Source organism: Durio zibethinus, chromosome 28 (assembly GCF_047325235.1).
Source record: "Durio zibethinus cultivar Kanyao isolate XHJ-2024 chromosome 28, ASM4732523v1, whole genome shotgun sequence".
Lineage (NCBI taxonomy): Eukaryota > Viridiplantae > Streptophyta > Magnoliopsida > Malvales > Malvaceae > Durio > Durio zibethinus.
The window spans coordinates 5,720,063-5,737,780 of NC_143189.1; the positions used below are offsets into that span (position 1 = coordinate 5,720,063).

The following is a 17,718-nucleotide window of genomic DNA, read 5'->3' on the forward strand; positions in this document are numbered from 1 at the left end:
ATTTGTTTCCATATTTTGTTCTTTGTTTTTATATAGAGGAAACGTCTCCGAACCCGGTTCTTGTTGGTTCGGGTTGTATCCCGTATTAGGGTTTTCGTTGACGGATCAAAGGTTTAATTTTTTTTTTCAATTACATGAAATAATAAAAATAAGCAGCAAATAAATGGATGTAAGAAAAAAAAAAAACGACTTTGAGTTTAAAAACTATTTTTAGACAGACTCCCACTTTAGAAAAAAGTTAAAAAAAAAAAAAAGAACAGAACAAAAACAGAAACAACCCCCTACACTCTTCGCTCGCAGCACTTTCTCCGCTCCCATCTCTCTTTCTTCAACCACGCTGCCATTCTTTCAATTTATATTCGTACAAATACGGAAATGCATACGTGTAAATATACGTATGCAAATAAGATTTCCATTTCTTAATAATGCAAAGGAATAAATCTAGTAAACCCCTTCCACAAAACCAATGTACGGAGGCTCCTTGAAGCTCGGCAGCGGACGAGGCGGTGGCCATCGGGTGGAGGCCCCTGGAACCGCTCTTCATTCCCTCCGCCACCGCCACATCGCCCTTCTTCCGCCGCCCCAATTAGCCGGCTTTCCCTTGGCTCCGCCTCTAGCTACCGCCCCGATATTGGGGGCGGTTCAGGACCCGCACCGTCTGTCGAAGAGAGCTTTTCGCTTGTTTCTGGGAACAATCCATTGGCTTTCACTATGATCATAAGGTTGGCCAGGATTAAATTTGATTCAATTCCGCCTAACCCTAGCGGGAATGTAAATTTTTTTTTATATAATTTATTGCTATTTATTTCAAATTGTATTTCTTTTTCCTCCAATTTTGATGGTTTTTAGGGATAAAACTAGTGGGAAACGATTCTGTTTGATTGGAATTCATCTGGGTTTAGCTTAAATTTGGTGGTCTATGGGGATAAATTTAGTAGGAAAGAATGCTGCTTGATCAGAATTCTTCTGGGTTTAGCTGATGGAAATTTTTATGCTGCTTCTTTGAATTGTTATGGCATTTTGTTTATATATATATATATATATATTTCTTTGTATTTCTTTGTTATTTTCTATTGGCTATCTTTTGGTTTTCTGATTTTGCTTTTGGGTGTAACTATGTCTGGGTTATGTGGTCATGCTTGTGTAGTTCTTAGTTTACAACTGATTATGAAAATGTAAGTTGCCTGATAGGAAAAACCTGGCTTACATCAAATTGGGTGACTTTATGGGGTAGGTTGTGGATTTTGTTATGTTAGTTCTTAGGCTTGAGCATTTCATGGATGATTGTGGGTTGTGTTCTGTTATTTTATTTAGATTTTGGTGGTTTATTAGGAGATGTTCAGGTAATTCCGTAATTGTGCTGGGTTTCTTTGGTCTTTTTATCTTAAATAGGTTGTACATTTTCTTGATTCTAGTAGGCTATGAGGGAGTTTGGTCTATTTGGTTTTTGTTATCCCTAGCATGTCTTGAGTTGGGTGTGGCCTAGTACTTTTTCCTCCTGAAATTTTTACATTATGCACCAATTATATTCAATCTTTATAGACTTTCATTGTTATTTAATTTTTATTATATGATGATTTAGCTTTCATTTCTTAATTTTGGGGATTTGTACTTTGAATATGATTATTGGCTTTTAAGTCTTTTATGTACAAGATGTACCAGGGGGAGTTCAAGATAGGAGCAGTGATAAGCATGTAAAATATGAAAGTTTAGTACAAAGTTTATACACAAACTTCCTTGTTTGTTGAGGACATACTAACATGTAGTAGGGGGACATTATTTTGCTGGAATTTTCACTGACCAACACCTCTGAAAAAGATGCATTTGCAGAAAAAGTGAACCAACTTTACCTACTGGTTTAAAATGATAGGGCTATCTCTATCTGCCAATGTTGGTATTTCTTGTGTGTAAACAAAAGGTTTTAATATTTGCATAGTCTGTTTGACGGTGGAATTTGACAGTAAATAGATCCTTCAAATCATTGGCACAAGAATTTAGTGCAGCATGGGTTGAATTTTCTTTTGATTGCATTATATTATCTGGGGTACCATTGTTGGTTGATATGTTTTATGGACTGCATCACTGGCTTTCTTCTTGTTTTTGGGTGGATTTAGAATTATGAAGAAATTTCTTGTGGTTGATGGAAGGCCTTTTAAGCATGACAGTTTATAGCTTGGAATACAGAAAAACCGGTTAGGGCCTGAGAGTTTTGGTCTTCTGTTTTGAGATGTAGCTGCACCAAAAATCTTGATTTAATGTTCTATTCTTATTTTAAACATTGATGATAGCTCCCATTATTTGTTAGACTTTTGGAGCCAGAAGTTGCAATTGAATTCTCTTCAGTGTTCATTTTTTTGTCTTTTCTAAACTTCTTTACATCTTTCTGGCCTGTCAATTATCAACAAATGTGTGTTTAAATTGATCATTACTAGTGTAGGTCATTGATGTTGGTGGCAAGGAGTTTAGATTTACTTGGTCATGGGAATTTAGTGATCTGTGTGATATATATAAAGAATGTCAAAGTGGTGAAGATGGAAATGGTTTACTTGTTGAATCTGGGTGTGCATGGCGCAAGCTGAATGTTCAATGCATCTTGAATGAGTTAACCATGAACCATGTTAAGATGCAGTCAGAGGAAGCTGAATGCAAGCATAAATCACACAAGTATGTTATCTAGGATGGTTTTCTCATAGTCATTATTTGCCTAAGAATGCATATTTGTTTCTCTTCTTTAACTTACTTTGTGTTCTTTATGTCCAGTTAAGATGATTCAGATCTAGATATATATTCCACTATGGTTGGTTATCAAAATATAGATGTTTTTGTACCATATAACATGTTATTAATATACGTGTGAGGAGACATCTTTTGACATTTTTTTAGCTGGTTAATGCACTACATTAGTTGCTTTTGTTTTTGTTTAAGAGTATCTAGTTGGTTTCTGTTTTCTGTATCTGGAGTTTCATTCAGTACACTTTAGTTAGTTCTTTTAGCTCTTTTTTGGGTCAATGAAGACAATCCCTTTCGTGGACACCACCTAAAATAGTAGAAAACTATACACAATAATTAGGTATACAATTTTTTTTTCTCTATACCCATATTTGCCAGTACATTGATAAAAATTCTGCTGATATTTCATAATCTACTGAACCAGCCTTTTAGCACCAAGATAGAGCCCTTCAAATACTGACAGCATGGTGAGAACCTGAAGAAAAAGTAACAAGGTTAATGCTATGCAGAAGTGCAATCTGGGTCCTTTTTTATTTCTTCTAATGAATGCAGTGGAACGGTTTGTAGGTAAGCAAATTCCTGGAAAAACAAGCACTGCATCACCATGAGAATTTTTCAGAACACCTCAATCATAATCTTTTCTCAAATAGAGACCCGTCAACGTTGTTTAAATCATTATAACCTCTGAGAGCTCCTTCCATTACATGGGATCTTTCACTGTTGAAGCTCGCCCCTCCTGTTCCAGTTATAAACGTAATAGTCTTGATCTACCACTCTATAACTCAAACAATCAGTCTCAAATTAATATCAATAATAATATGCTAGAGAACAGCCATATGATCTTTGAAATCACCTCGTAAACTATTGTTTCTCTCATACCAGAGTCTATTCTTTATAGCAGCTAATGTAATTCTTCTCACTTTGCTTATTCCATCATCAGCATAGCTAAAGTTCACCCAATCTTTTGCAGTATTTCTGATGTTGCAGTGCTTCCTTAAGAATTCGGAATGGACACTAGCTGGAAAAGAACATTCAGAAAGGAGATGTGCATACATCTCCACATTATTGTTACTGAGACAACAACTCAAATAATATTAGAAACCTTTTAGTCAAATACCATTTCCTAGTTTGCATTTAAAAGTTGGATTCTTCTCCCTGATAATGTTTCATGAAGAAACTCTGGCCTTTCATTTTATCTTTTATGTGGTTCTGGTTATTCATTTGCTATTAATATTTTATGATACTATACATGGTCATGTTTGGAAATAGGGTTAAGTTAAATGAATACTGTAGTTTTCATCTTTTCTTCTTTTGTTGTTGATGACAGAACCATTGAACTAGACCATGGTAACCCTTCTATGAAGAATCAAATCAAGAATTTTGCTGGTGCTGAGGGTAAGTTTTTCTTTGTGATGTTGTGTTTGCACCCCCTCTCTTCTTCCATAGTAGCCAGTATATTTTTGCCTTTTCTGACATATAGAAGGTACCAATATAATAAGCATTACAATATGATAGGACTTAGGTCTATTTAAGATCTCTTCCCTTGTGTCTCTTCTTTCAATGCTTTATTTATGCATTTAATTTTCCTTTTGGGGTCCTAATTCTTTGCTGCTTAATAAATTGCTTTGATGCCTATGCTAATCGAGATGATATCTTCAAGTTACTTTCTCTTTCTTGAAATTCCTTAGTAATGAGGATGATTCTTCTGATATGTATTTTTAGCCTTGGGCTTCACTCACCTTAGGGAAAACGAATTTGCATGCCCAATACATGCTGAATGATAGCAGAAGAAGAAACCCATTGAAAATGTTTTTCACTGAAAGTAATTTCTGGCAGGGAACATTTAAGATCAGAAGAGGTCACTTTTTAAAGCATAAATGTTTACTGTCTTATATGTCTCTTGTGTTTCCAGCTAGTCCATGGAAGTCCCACCTTAAAAAGAAGGAGCTTGCTTTTAAGAAGCAGAAAGTTGAGACACCTCAAGGTAAATCATTTAAATTTTATTTAATTAATTATGAAAACTATCTTATGTTCCACATGGTCTTTCCAAAAGCAACAATCTGTATGAGGTATTGAGATTTTACTTTTAAATGGTTGCAGTTCCATTTCTCTTCTGTTTAGGTTTCTTAATAGTGTTATTGCAATGTATGTTTCTTGCACCAGCTGCAGTTGGAGGCCCTCCAAATTTTGGCTATAAATCTGGATTAATTTCAACAGCTAGTGCAAAAGGAAGACGCTCATCTTCGCCTTTGCCATCCCAACCTGAGCTCTCTGGTGCTGCAGCATCTCTTATTGGAATTGGAAATATCACCAACAGTCATGCAAGCATTAAGGATGTTATGCCTCCCCAGGTGAATAGCAAAGAAAATATTTCCAGCTCTGAGAAAGGAATACCAACCATGGCAACTAGTGCAGTGTGTGAGATGCCAGGGCATAGAGGAAACTTTGGACATAAGCCAATGAACTTGCAGAGTCTGCTGATCAGTCAGTCTACCGAAGGAGAATGCCAAGGGGATGAGGTTAAAGGCAAGGGCTAGGATTGAGTGAAAGTTTTAAATTAATTGTCCCTCCCTCTTTTGCTGCTAGTGCATGTTGTTGGCTTCAATCCATTATTTTGAAATCATTTATCTCTTAGTCTCTCTCTTTCTGGAGTTGCTACAAGCCTTGGAGAAAGTTGTTGGGATACAATTCCAAACTTTGCACGAATGATCAAGCCCATTGTAAAAAGAGTAAGTGATGGAAATCCTTGATGTGAGTATTTTTAAGACTAGCATGTGATCTTATACCTTCCTTTAATTTTCCTCATCAGATTGCAACTTACCAAGCTCCAAGAAGATTTTTCTTGAAACTCAAGAGTGGATTGGAAAGCTTGAAGAAATCTTTTTCTGAAAGTGGAAGGTACTTGCCATTTTCATTTCCAATGTGTTTGATTTGATCAATCTTATAATTAAATTGAATTCTCTTGTTTTTCTTTTTTCATCTTTATACTTAATGATTTCTTATTCTCATCATTTATATATATATATATATATATATATATATATATATGGGTAAGACTGAGGATTGAGGACTGAGGACTGAGGTGAAGTTCTTAGGGTGCTCAATGAAATTACCCCATGTCTTATTGTTCACTTTGTAGGGAAAGTTAATGTTAAAAGTTCAAGGTGCGGTCAATGTTGAGTTTGCAAATTTTAACTCAATATGCAATTTTAATAGGGCAAAAACTTTAACTAAGTTTTGCCCTATATATAGACAGGTTAGCTTTGATCCACTAGAAAGACAGACTTTTTCTCTTATCAGATAGTGTTGTTGGCATTTTGAGACTTATAATGTGGAGAGGTTGTCTAGCTAGGATAATGTGGACCTATAAAAGAGTAAGAAATAAAGGGCAAAGGAATTTGGGCTTTGGAGCACGCTTTGACGCTTAAGTCAGTGATTTATCACGATGGAAAAAAGGTAAGCTGGGAGAGACAACTATTCCATATTAGAATATTCAACCTAGGGTTTTGTGCTGTTATTACTGGGTCTAATGGGCTTTAGCCTTATTTTGGGTCTTAAGCTTTGGCTATGGTATAACAATTGTGGGCCTTAAATTGTGGGCCTTAAGCCTTGGTTGTTATGGTATAACAATTGCCCTTAAGTAGAAGGGTGACTATAAAATGATCCCTCTTGTGCCTTCTAAATGTAACTTAGCTTCGAAGAAAAAGATTGCCCAGTTCAGGAATAATTCTAATGACATAAATATTATCTTGTGACATACATGATCCTCAACCTATGGTCGCCCTTAGGCAAGCGTGATCTTGATTGTGGATCACCAATTTATGGTCACCATGATTTGACCTTGTGGGAAACTGATTTCGCATGTCTTCTTTAACCCCTTCCTTTTTTTTTTTTTTGTGGGAACATAACAAATGTGTCCCTTCCCTTGAGCGTGTAATCAGTTTCACTGCAAGTTATCAATTTATGTGTAGAAAACTTAAAGAACAATTGTCCTTATTTCTTTTTATTCTATCTAGAATGAAGGAGTACATCTAAATAAATAGGAACAGTGAAGTTCCCTATTAGGAAACAACTTACATGAAACAGAAAACAAAAATAATAAAAATAAGGAGAATTATTCTATTCTAAAATTGAAACAAATTCCTAAAAACTTGACAATCAGAATAGTGGACTAACTCAGAAGAATAAATGAGAAATATTCCCAAAATAAATTATGAAATCAAGCTGCAGTAATGTAGGAGAATTAGATTTGCGCTAATGTAGGAGAATTAGATTTCTACATTATGCAGTGATAAGTATTGTGCATAAAGCTGTTTGGTCAGGGCATAATTATACTTTTTATACCATAACAGCTAAGGCCTAAGACCACAATTGCTATACTATAGCCAAGGCTTAAGATCTAGAATAAGGCTACACTTATGAGGCATAGTGGTAATATTTATATCATCAAGCGACTACGTATAAAAGGTCTAATATAGGGGCACAAACCCTTAAGTTGAATATTCTGATATTGAATAGCTCCCTCTCTCAGTTTATCTCCTCTTGATCTTGCTTGAATCACTGACTTGAGCGTCAGAGTGTGCCCCAAAGCCCAAACTTCAGCACCTTTTGACTGTTTCCTACTCTTTTGTAGGTCCTTATTATCCTAGCTAAACAACCTCTCCACATCGAGATCTAGAAGTCCCAAAAAACCATCAACAGATAGTATTGCTATTTTAACTAATTAAATTCAAAATGAGATTTTATATAATTATCTAAGATTCTTTTTCTATTTAGCCTCCGCCTGTGTGTTGTTGCACTACCAATGCCAAGCCTGGATAAAGTGTAGAGGGTTGTGATAGGTTAATGGCCAGCGTAAAACATAATCAAACCATGATGAGAAACCAAAATAAGATTTTTCATTGGGTCATCGCCTCCCAGCAATGCACTACATAGGAGCCCAGGTGTAGTGTTAAATGAGCAAAGGTTGCTAGGTCGTCGCCCGAAAGCAACACGCCACATCATCACTCAGGTGTGGTCAAATAGGCAAAGTTTCTTGTGTTTTAATAGATGAACACAAGCTAATCCATGAGGGTAAGTTATGCTTAGCTACTTGGAATATAGGATCATTAACTGGTAAGCTAGTAGTGATAGGAAAGGTAATGGTGAAAAGAGAAATTAATATTATGTGTCTCGAAGAAATTAAGTGGGTAGGGGAAAAGGCTAGAGAGATGGAAACACGGGGCTTCAAACTTTGGCACATAGGTAAAGAAAGGAGTAGAAATGGAGTGAAGTGGAATTTTACATGTTAAACTTATATTAGGAGAGGAAATTGTTAACGTCATTAGTGCCTACTCTCCGCAAATAGGTTTGGATCGAGTAAGCAAAAGTTTTAGGAAGATTTGGACTAGGTAGTGCGAGCCATACCAAACGGAGAAAAGTTGTTTATTAGAGGAGACATGAATGGTCATGTCGGCAAGGATGGTAGTGACCTTGAGAGGGTACATGAAGGATATGGCTTTGGAGAAAGAAATAATATCGGAGATAATATTCTAGAGTTTGCTATTGCATTTGACCTAACTATATTAAATATGCGTTTTAGGAAAAGATAATCACATTTTGTGACTTTTAGAAGTGAGTCAAATGCTAGTTAAATTTATTTCTTTTTTACAAGGAAAGAGGATAGAAGTAGATGTAAGGATTGTAAGGTTATATCGAGTGAGAGTGTGACAACACAATATAAACTATTAATACTCAATATCTTTCATCTTAAGGGGTCAAAAGGGATATATCAGAGTCATTAACAATGTATTAAGTGTTGAAACTTGAAGGGGGACAAAATGTTAGCTTTTAGGGATAGACTAGTAAAAGAAGTTGATTGGAAGCTTGATGAGAATGTAGAAATAATATGGGAAAATATTACTACCAGAATTCAAAGGGGTTGTTAAAGAGACACTTGATGAATCTAGGGGTCGTGCGCCATTAGGAAAGGAATTTTGGTGGTGGAATGAGGATGTGAAAATGACAATAAAGCTAAGCATGAGTGCTATAAAAATTTAAGAAACAATAAGGATGAGGCAAGTTATTGGAAGTATAAAATAGCAAAAAAGGAAGTCAAAAAAGCTATTTGAGATTCAAAGACTAGAATCCATGAGGAATTATCTAGAAACCTAGAGACAAGAGATGAAGAAAAAGAATTGTTCAAAATTGCTAAGATGAGGGATAAGAAAAGTAAGGATCTTAATGGTGTAAGATGCATCAAAGGTGGTGATGGAAAAGTTTTAGTGAAGGATGAGGAGATTAAGAAGAGCTGGAGGGATTATTTTGATAATCTCTTTAATGGCCATTTTAAGCATGATATAGGTGGGCTTAACATACCTTTTAAGGATATAAATTGTGTATTTAAATGGAATATTAAAAGTATGAGGTTAAGGAGGTTTTGAGAAGGATGAAAGTAAAGAAAGTTGAGAACCAGATGGATTCCCGATTGAAGTTTGGAAATATTTGGGTGAAATAGGGATAGGATGGTCAACAAATCTTTTCAATAAAATTTGGCGTACTTAAAAAATGCCAGAAGAATGGAGAAAGAGTATTTTAGTGCCTTTATAAAAGAATAAATGTGATATACAAAATTGTTCGAACTATTGAGGAATAAAGCATATGAGTCATACTATGAAACTTTAGGAAAGAGTAAATGAATGTAGGTTGCAACATGAGGTTACTATTTCTGAAAACCAATTTGGGTTTATGCCAGGATACTCGACAATAGAGGTAATCCACCTATTGAGCTTTTATTGAAAGGTTTTTAGGTGAGAAAGAAAGATCTACATATGGCATTTATCAACCTGGAGAAAGCATACGATAGCATTCCCCTATATGTGTTTTGGTGGCCTTAATGAAGAAAGGAGTTCCTTTAAAGTACATTAGCATAGTTAAAGATATATATGAAGCAGATGTAACGAATGTAAAGACGGTTGGGGGCATGATTGATTGTTTTCCTATTACCTCAAGATCATATTAAGGCTTAGCACTAAGTCCATTTCTTTTTGCATTAATTATGGACAAGCTCACTAGATAATCCAAGATAAGGTGCCATGGTGTATGTTATTTTCCAATGATATAGTCTTAGTTGCTAAAACTAGTGATGATCTTAATGCCAAATTAGAACTATGGAGGCATACATTGGAGTTTAGAAGTTTTATATTGAGTAGATCTAAAATTGAATATATGGAATGGAATATAAGTTTAGCAATCATAAGGAAACGAGTGCTAAGTTGGATGGTGATGTAGTGCCAAAGAGTAGTCATTTTCAATATTTGGGATCAATTACTTAGAGCGATGTTGAGATAGGAAGGGATGTAAATCATAAGATTCAAGTAAGAGGGGTGAGGTGATGAAGTGCGTCGGGTGTGTTGTATGATCGCAACATGCCTTTAAAGTTAAAGATGAAGTTGTATAAAACAATTGGAAGGCCTACATTACTTACTATTTGGAACTGAGTGTTGGGCTATTAAGAAATAACATGAGAAGAAATGAGTGTAGTTGATATGAGAATGCTTAGATGAATGTGTGGTAAGACTAAAAGAGGCAAAATAAAAAATGAAGAGACTTGAGGAACATTAAGGTTAGTCCAAATTAAGGAAAAGATGAGAGATGGTCGTTTGAGATGGTTTGGATATATGAAACATAAGCCTATTTGTGCACCAGTTAAGAAAAATGAATTTCTAGATTTAGGAGAGACCAAAACTTCTATAGATAGACCATGAAGACACGGATGCAAGTAACAAAAGATGATATGATGGTTAAGGAAGTAGATAAAAAGGTTGTTGTTGATAGAAATGAGTGGCACAAGAAGATTCAAAACTACAATCTAACATGATTCCCTTTTTTGGCCTTTTATACAGCCGACCTCAGAGTTATGGGATATAAGGCTTAGTTTGTTGTTGTATGCCATAAATCTTTTTCATCATTATCTGGAATAAAATGTTGCTATGGTCAATGTTGATTTTCTTGTTATTTTCTATTTAGTGATCATCTTATGTAGTTATCAATAAAGATGAGTACATTCAGGATTGCTTGGTGTCACTTCTAAGTATTAAAGAACCCTGAGAGCCTCATTGTTGGTTTAGTCTTTTGCTTAGGTAAAAGCTCATTTATGTATATAAACATTATAGCATACATGTTCACCTGTGCAGCACATGTAGCACGTAATAATGTTGTTTGTCTTTTTGAGTGAGAGTTTTCATAAGTGCAATGCCCTGCAATGCCCCTAATAATGGAGGGGTCTGTATGCTTTGATACCAGTTACAAAAGTAATAAGGAATGTGAGAAGGGATGTGAGAGAGATAGAGGGATAGAGGGATGTGATTACAAGGGTCGATGCCTATTCTTAGAAAAGCATCTCTATATATACACAAAAGCAATACTTTAGTTAATTACAAACTGTCGGTGTAACCTTAGTTAGGTTAGAGCCTTATCTGCTGATGGTAAGCCTTGTCCATTGCTTTTTCTAGAAGAATTTGTTTTTGGCAAGCTGGTTTCTCCATTGCATTTTGGCAGGCTGGCAACTTTGACATTTTGTTGTTTTATCCTTCTTGAATATTATCCAGATTTATAGCCTTTTCATGAGAAGTAGTTCTGGATTTATTCCATTGCTCCCACCCTTCTTGATACTGGAGTAATAAAGAAAGTGGGTGATCTAAATCTTATAATTTTTCCAGAAGCTCAACTGCCTGTGATTCAGATGGTTCTGATCTGTGGCCAATGTAGCTTTGTGTAACAAAAATTCTTTTGACATCCGTTTTGGCGGTAATATTAGGACACCTGGGATGAGGATCTGAAGGTTGAGGCATTTCTTCCATCGGTGCTTCAGCCTTTGCCATCATGGTTAGATCCATTTGAAAATTATATAAACTTGCTCTATTGAATTGAAGAAGAGCAAATCTGAGATTATCTGGTGGTCTTTATTGACGGAATATAAATCTGGTCTATACAATAATTTTTTTAACTTACCAAATTTGATATGGCTGAACAAATTGTTCTCTATGAAAATGTCCAAGTAAACTTGTTAAAGTTATATGAACATATGACAAATAGTCATCATTTTTAACAAATTCAAAAAATTTTGATTTGATAAAGGCCGGAAAATTTTGTATCAAATGAAAAGATAAATTTTGCACTTTAATAATTCCAACAAATCCCATTTTGATACTGGTTATATCATAGAGATCATGATGAAGTCTAAACTTGATTTTAGAAAAGCCTGTTGAGATACCCTTATTTTTTAAATATATAGAAGGAAAATATTCAGAAAATTTTTCAGGAAGTAATTTTTGTACTTCAGGAAGGATAAAACGACAAAATGTCAAAGTTTGTCAGCCTGCCAAAAGAAGATTCTATCTCCCATAGGATTAAGCCAGCCTACCAAAAAGCAATGGACAAGCCAGCCTGCCAAAAGAAAATTCTCCCAGAAAAGCAATGGACAAGGCTTAATAAGGCTCTAACCCAACTAGAGTTACACCAATTGTTTGTAATTAATTACAGTATTACTTTTATATACATACAAGGAACAAACCCATTCAGACTCTAAACTTGGGGTAGAATAAAATATTTCAGAACAAATTGGCATCCAACAACGCCTGATTTGGGTGGTGAGAGAAAAGCTTCTGACAATAGTAAGGGGCCAGCAAATGGTACTAGTGACAGTGGCAGTGATAGTTATATTGACAGTTACAGCAGTGATAGTGGAAGTGACCGTGGAAGCCACATCAGGAGTAGGAGCAGGAGTGGAAGCCCAGCAGCAAGTGGGAGTGGTGGTAGCAGTGACAGTGAAAGTGACGCTTCTTCCAACAGCAAGGAAGGGTCTGACGAGGATGTGGATATAATAATGACAAGTGATGATGACAAAGAAACCAAGCAGGATTTACAGAACACGGAACCAGGACTTTTGACTTCGCCAATACCATGGCAAACTGAACAGAGCAGGTCTCTGCAGAATGGAATGGATGAAAATAAAGATGGTGATGGATCTGATGCAGTTGATATTGAAGGTAATGGATCTGATGCTGTTGGTGTTTAGGATCACGGATCAGATGCTGTTGAAATTGAGGAGGACTTGCCTGAAGATGAACAGGAAATTGGAATGGCTGTCAATAATAACAAAGAAGTTGAGAAACCTGAGGAAGGAACAAAACCCTCTCCATCTGATAGTGAAGAACTCCAGGAGTGTCAAAATTTCATAGGAAATCTGTTTGATGATACAGAAAATATTGTTAATCATAGCATCAGGCCTGAACAATCCAATAACTCTGAGAGGTTGCACAAAGCTAAATCCAAAAGAGGATGTGATCTGAAGCACTTTGATGAGAAGTCTGAACATTCTAAAAGATTGAAGTCTGAAAGCATGTCTCAACCACCTGTTTTTGGGAGTAGAGATGCCAATTTCTTTGGGAGTATTCACAAATTTTCTTCTATTAGACCCATAGACGAGCCTTACCAAAGCTCATCTATTCAAATGATGAATAAAGGTGACAGAGAAGAACGTGCTGATTTTGGCTCTCGAAAGGGATACAATCAGGTGTTTCCAAGAAAATCTAGTTCAGATTTTCATCAATCAGGTCGTAAGCCATCTGATCAAGGTGCTCGGGCTAAAGCTACTTATACTGCAGTAAGTTCTCTGAGAAGAATGTGCATATAATCCAATAGGATAACCCTTCTAGGGACCCTCAAAATGAGGATGGTTTAATGAAGGAAAAAAGTTTTCTGAGAAATCCTAATGAAGGTGGTGCTGGAGGTAAAAATGCTGTGCCCTCTGATATCCATCGCAGGAACACATGGTGAAACTGTTGCAAAGTTTAAGGATGCTGGACGAATTTCTAGCTCATATCTTAATTCTTCCCTGAAGGATAACAGCAGGGTTACTGCAGATAGATATCCAGCTAATGGGAAAAGCAATGTTCTCCAAAGAGAGATTTCACACTTGAAGTTAAGTGAGATTCGTGAGCTGCTGGTTGAGGAAACTCCAATAAAGAAGCAATTTGATAGAAAAAGTTCCTTTAAACAGTTGTGCAGTAGACCAAGCACCTCAGAGAACTTTAATACTAAACTAAGCAGAGGCAAAACTGTTGGTAAGACAAATTGGGATTCAGGAAAGCCATGTCCACCCAATCTAAGTGGGCTTAAAAGAAACCCCAGAACAGCATGTTGAAAATTTAACAAGATCACATCATAGGGTTGTTCACTCTCATCTGCAAACTCTCTCTAGAGTAGACCATCCCGAAGTTTAATAAATTGGCAGATACTAGTAAAACTAGACACACTGAAACCGGTGAAAATTTGGGATTTGGCCTGGGGGATTATGGTGAAAGCCATAAGAAAGCACCAGCTAGTGCCCCACAACCACAGGAATCTAAACGAGGCTCAGTGTTGCAATTCATAAAGGAAAGTAAAATACCAACATCAAATAAAATGATGGATGTGACTGATATGCATAAGGGTTATGGTTTTGACAGAGGGCAATGAAAATGATCAAAAGAAAAGGGGGTCAGCTTCAGTTGAAGACTTGTCCTTATTAATGAAAAAGATGAGCCAGAGTACAGGGTACCAATCAAGGATTTATCTCAGTAAGTTCTTATTTTTGTGGATGTATGAGTTTCTTTTGAGGCTAAAGAGTATAAAAAGCCCCTGAACTATAATTAAAAAATCATCCAAGTCTTTATTTTTTTATTGCAATCAATCAACCCCCTCCAACATTTATTTGCATCCAATGAAGCCCTTATTTGGATCAAAACTTTAAGACCATTAACGTTTTTGCTAACTAAGATAAAATTCCATGTGGTATCAATAAAATAGTTGAAAGTTTGCCCCGTGACGCAATTAATATATGTGAAAATTAAATAACATAAACCTTTTTCTTTTTTTTTTTTTGTTTCTCTTTTCTTCTCTATTTTCTCTGTCCTTCTCTCTCTAAGATTCTTTTAAGGATTCAATTGACTATAGTTCGGAGATTAATTGATTAAATTTTGTCAAGTGACTTGATTTCGTCCATTTAAGGTTTCAATTGAGTCGAAATAGAAGATTAAGGGCTTGATTGATTTCAATAACATTTTAAGGGCTTAAATGATTATTGAATTATGGTTAAATGATTATTGAATTATGGTTCAAGGGTGTTTTTGGTCCTTTATTCTTCTTTTAAATTTTGGAGGATGTGTTGAATTTTAGAAGACTATGACATCTAATTCAAACTAACTATTTTTGAGTTTTTTTTATGTTAGGTATGAAGAATATAAGAATGAGTTTCATGAAAAATATGAATCTTACAACGACTAGGACAAGACCCTACAGACCAATAGGTATTATTCACAATTACTTTGCTCATGTATGAGGTGTTACTACACTTTGTATTTGTGTTTTGACTTCTTTGATGAACTTCTATTTGGGATAACCTCTTACTTATAGGAATGACTTTGAAATGCTTTGTAAGGACATCGAATATTCAAAGGATAGGGACAAGGAGAAATATTATAAGACCTTGGAGCAATTGCTGGAGTCTTATCACCAGTGTGGAATGGTAGATATTTTCTCTCTAGTTTCTTTGGTATATCCTTTTTCTTGTTGAGGGTGGAATGCTTTAAGAAAGAACCTTCTGACGAATTTCTCTTACTAGTCTATCTGCATGATAATTTGAATTTTGGTTTATTATCAAGTTCATATACTGATGTCAATTTGGAATTAAGGTTCTGCCTACATGACCCTGACTTTCTTATTGTGATTTAATATAGTAAGATGATAAACAACCGAGAAACAAGCAGTCTTTTCTTATTTTAAGGGCGATGTTCAGATGATGAGAACAACAGAATGATGGATAAGATCATTTACTACCAGAGCCAAATTACTTCATCATGTGATTGATTAGAAGAAGCTTGCATGTAATGATATTTGGATAACAAACAGAAAGTAATGTGGTGGCAGCACAAATGAACCCCAGGTCTCCAATAGTATCCGGAGCTTTGATCTTGGTTGAAAATTTTGTATCTGTTATATGCCTTATTGCCTGGCTTCAGAAATGTTCCCAGTGTTTACTTCTTAATGAAGTGAATCCATCTTCTTTTACATTTAAAATTGAAAATTTTCCTTTAGGATTTAAGTCCTGACTTAAGTACCGTTTTAATATACAGGGACATAGAAGACTGAAGAAAATATTTGTTATGCTCCATAATGAACTGAAGGTGATTGCTAGTATTATCTTTTAATCTCTCTTACTCCTTTCTTCTCTTACCTTATGAGTAGTAATATAATTCAGAGGTTCTTCCTTATCTCAGAACCTTAAGCAGAGGCTTACAGAGTACGCTCAGATATATTCAATAGATTGATAGTGAATTATTCCAAACTTCTTATCCAACAGATTTGATCCTTTTCTTTCATGCCTAAGCTGCAATCGGCGAAACCTATTTCGCCATTGCGGTGCAGGACAGCCATTATTGCAACAGTGATGTGTTGCTTGGCTTCTTTAAGAATAGAGCTCTTGTAAAATGGTTATAGATGGTTCAAGGTGATAGGAACACATCACATTCCGGTCCATGGTCCTTGAGGGATTGAAGGTATGATGTGCAATAGGCTCTACCCAAATTGGTTGTGTATATTGTGTAGAATTTTGGCTTTTGGGCCCAATTTTGTTCTAGAATTTTTTGACAGCCTGCTTTAATCTTGTTTGCAGCCAACAATTTACTTCAATGTGTATATACAAATGATTGAAAAAAAAAAAAAAAAAAAAAAAAAAGGAGGCTCAGGCATTGTTTAGACTTCAGCATAATTTGAGTATGATACAGTTTATCTCCAGCATCATGAAGGCTCTTCTACAATAGCAGAAAGGCAGTTGAGGCTGTGACAGACCAATCCTGTTAAGTGCATATATATATATATATGACAGGCAATTTGAGGATGGCAGCAAGAAAGATACCGTGCAAGCAAGCAAAAAAGCAAGATGCCAAAATCTCTTTTGACTGCTGCAAAAACACATTTGAAATATCACCCCCTTTTGGTTGGTGCTTTTGTTTTTTAGGAGTTATGTGAACCAGGATTGATTTAGAAGTAGGATTTTCATTGTATACAGCAGCTTGTCCCAATGCCTTTAGTAGGGTTGACTCCGCAAACCCAATTCTGGTGCCTGTCTTAGGGGTGAGCAGGCGAATAGTATACTTCACAACCTCCAGCAGCGGTGACAAGTGCTTTAATCCAATCCATTTTCTTCTTTTTGCTTTTCCTCCCAGATTCCTTGGCAATGACCAGAAATGTTTTAAAAACTTTAGAAATGGTAAGGGTTGGGGCTTGAACATCACAGTTTGAGGATCCCGTATGGTCTCATGTTTACAGGAAGAAATTCCTTTGTAACATGTTTATACAGGAAGAAATTCTATGCCTCCCCTAAACTACTATTATATCTAAATAAGTCTTTATTTTTTGCATATTTTAGGACATGCAGACAATGATGTGATAAAAATATATCATGGCACAAAAAATGTAAAATGGAAAATTTTTAAAAAGGGGTGGTTTAACAAAATATTTTAAAATGATATCATGACTATAAATAATTATTAAAAATAATATTAATATATAAAATTAATAAAAAATACTTTTATAACCTTAATATTCAATGACGGTTAGCAAAAGATTATAAGTGATTGTCATATATACAAGTAAACAAAATATATGTACGTTTAGTTATATAATATGTACATAGCAGATCATAAAAGTAATTTTATTTTTTTATTAATTTTGCATATGGACATTTTTTCACTAATTATTTTTTATATTGTATTAAATAATAAATATTGTTTATGTACATATAGTTTTAATAAATATAACAAATAATTACTATTATTATTTATTAATAAAAAAGTCCATATAAAATTAATAAAAATGAAAATATTAATTTATATAAATTAATATAAAATTAAAATTATTTGTATTTATATAAAAATTAATAAAAAAGAAATTAAAATTTTTAATTAG

The 17,718-nt window shown here is 35.0% G+C and overlaps 1 pseudogene; it reads left to right on the plus strand.

The window, feature by feature from the left end:
* The first annotated feature begins 6 nt into the window (after window positions 1-6).
* On the plus strand, window positions 7-17,126 carry LOC111281320 (uncharacterized; annotated as a pseudogene).
* The last annotated feature ends 592 nt before the right edge of the window (window positions 17,127-17,718 follow it).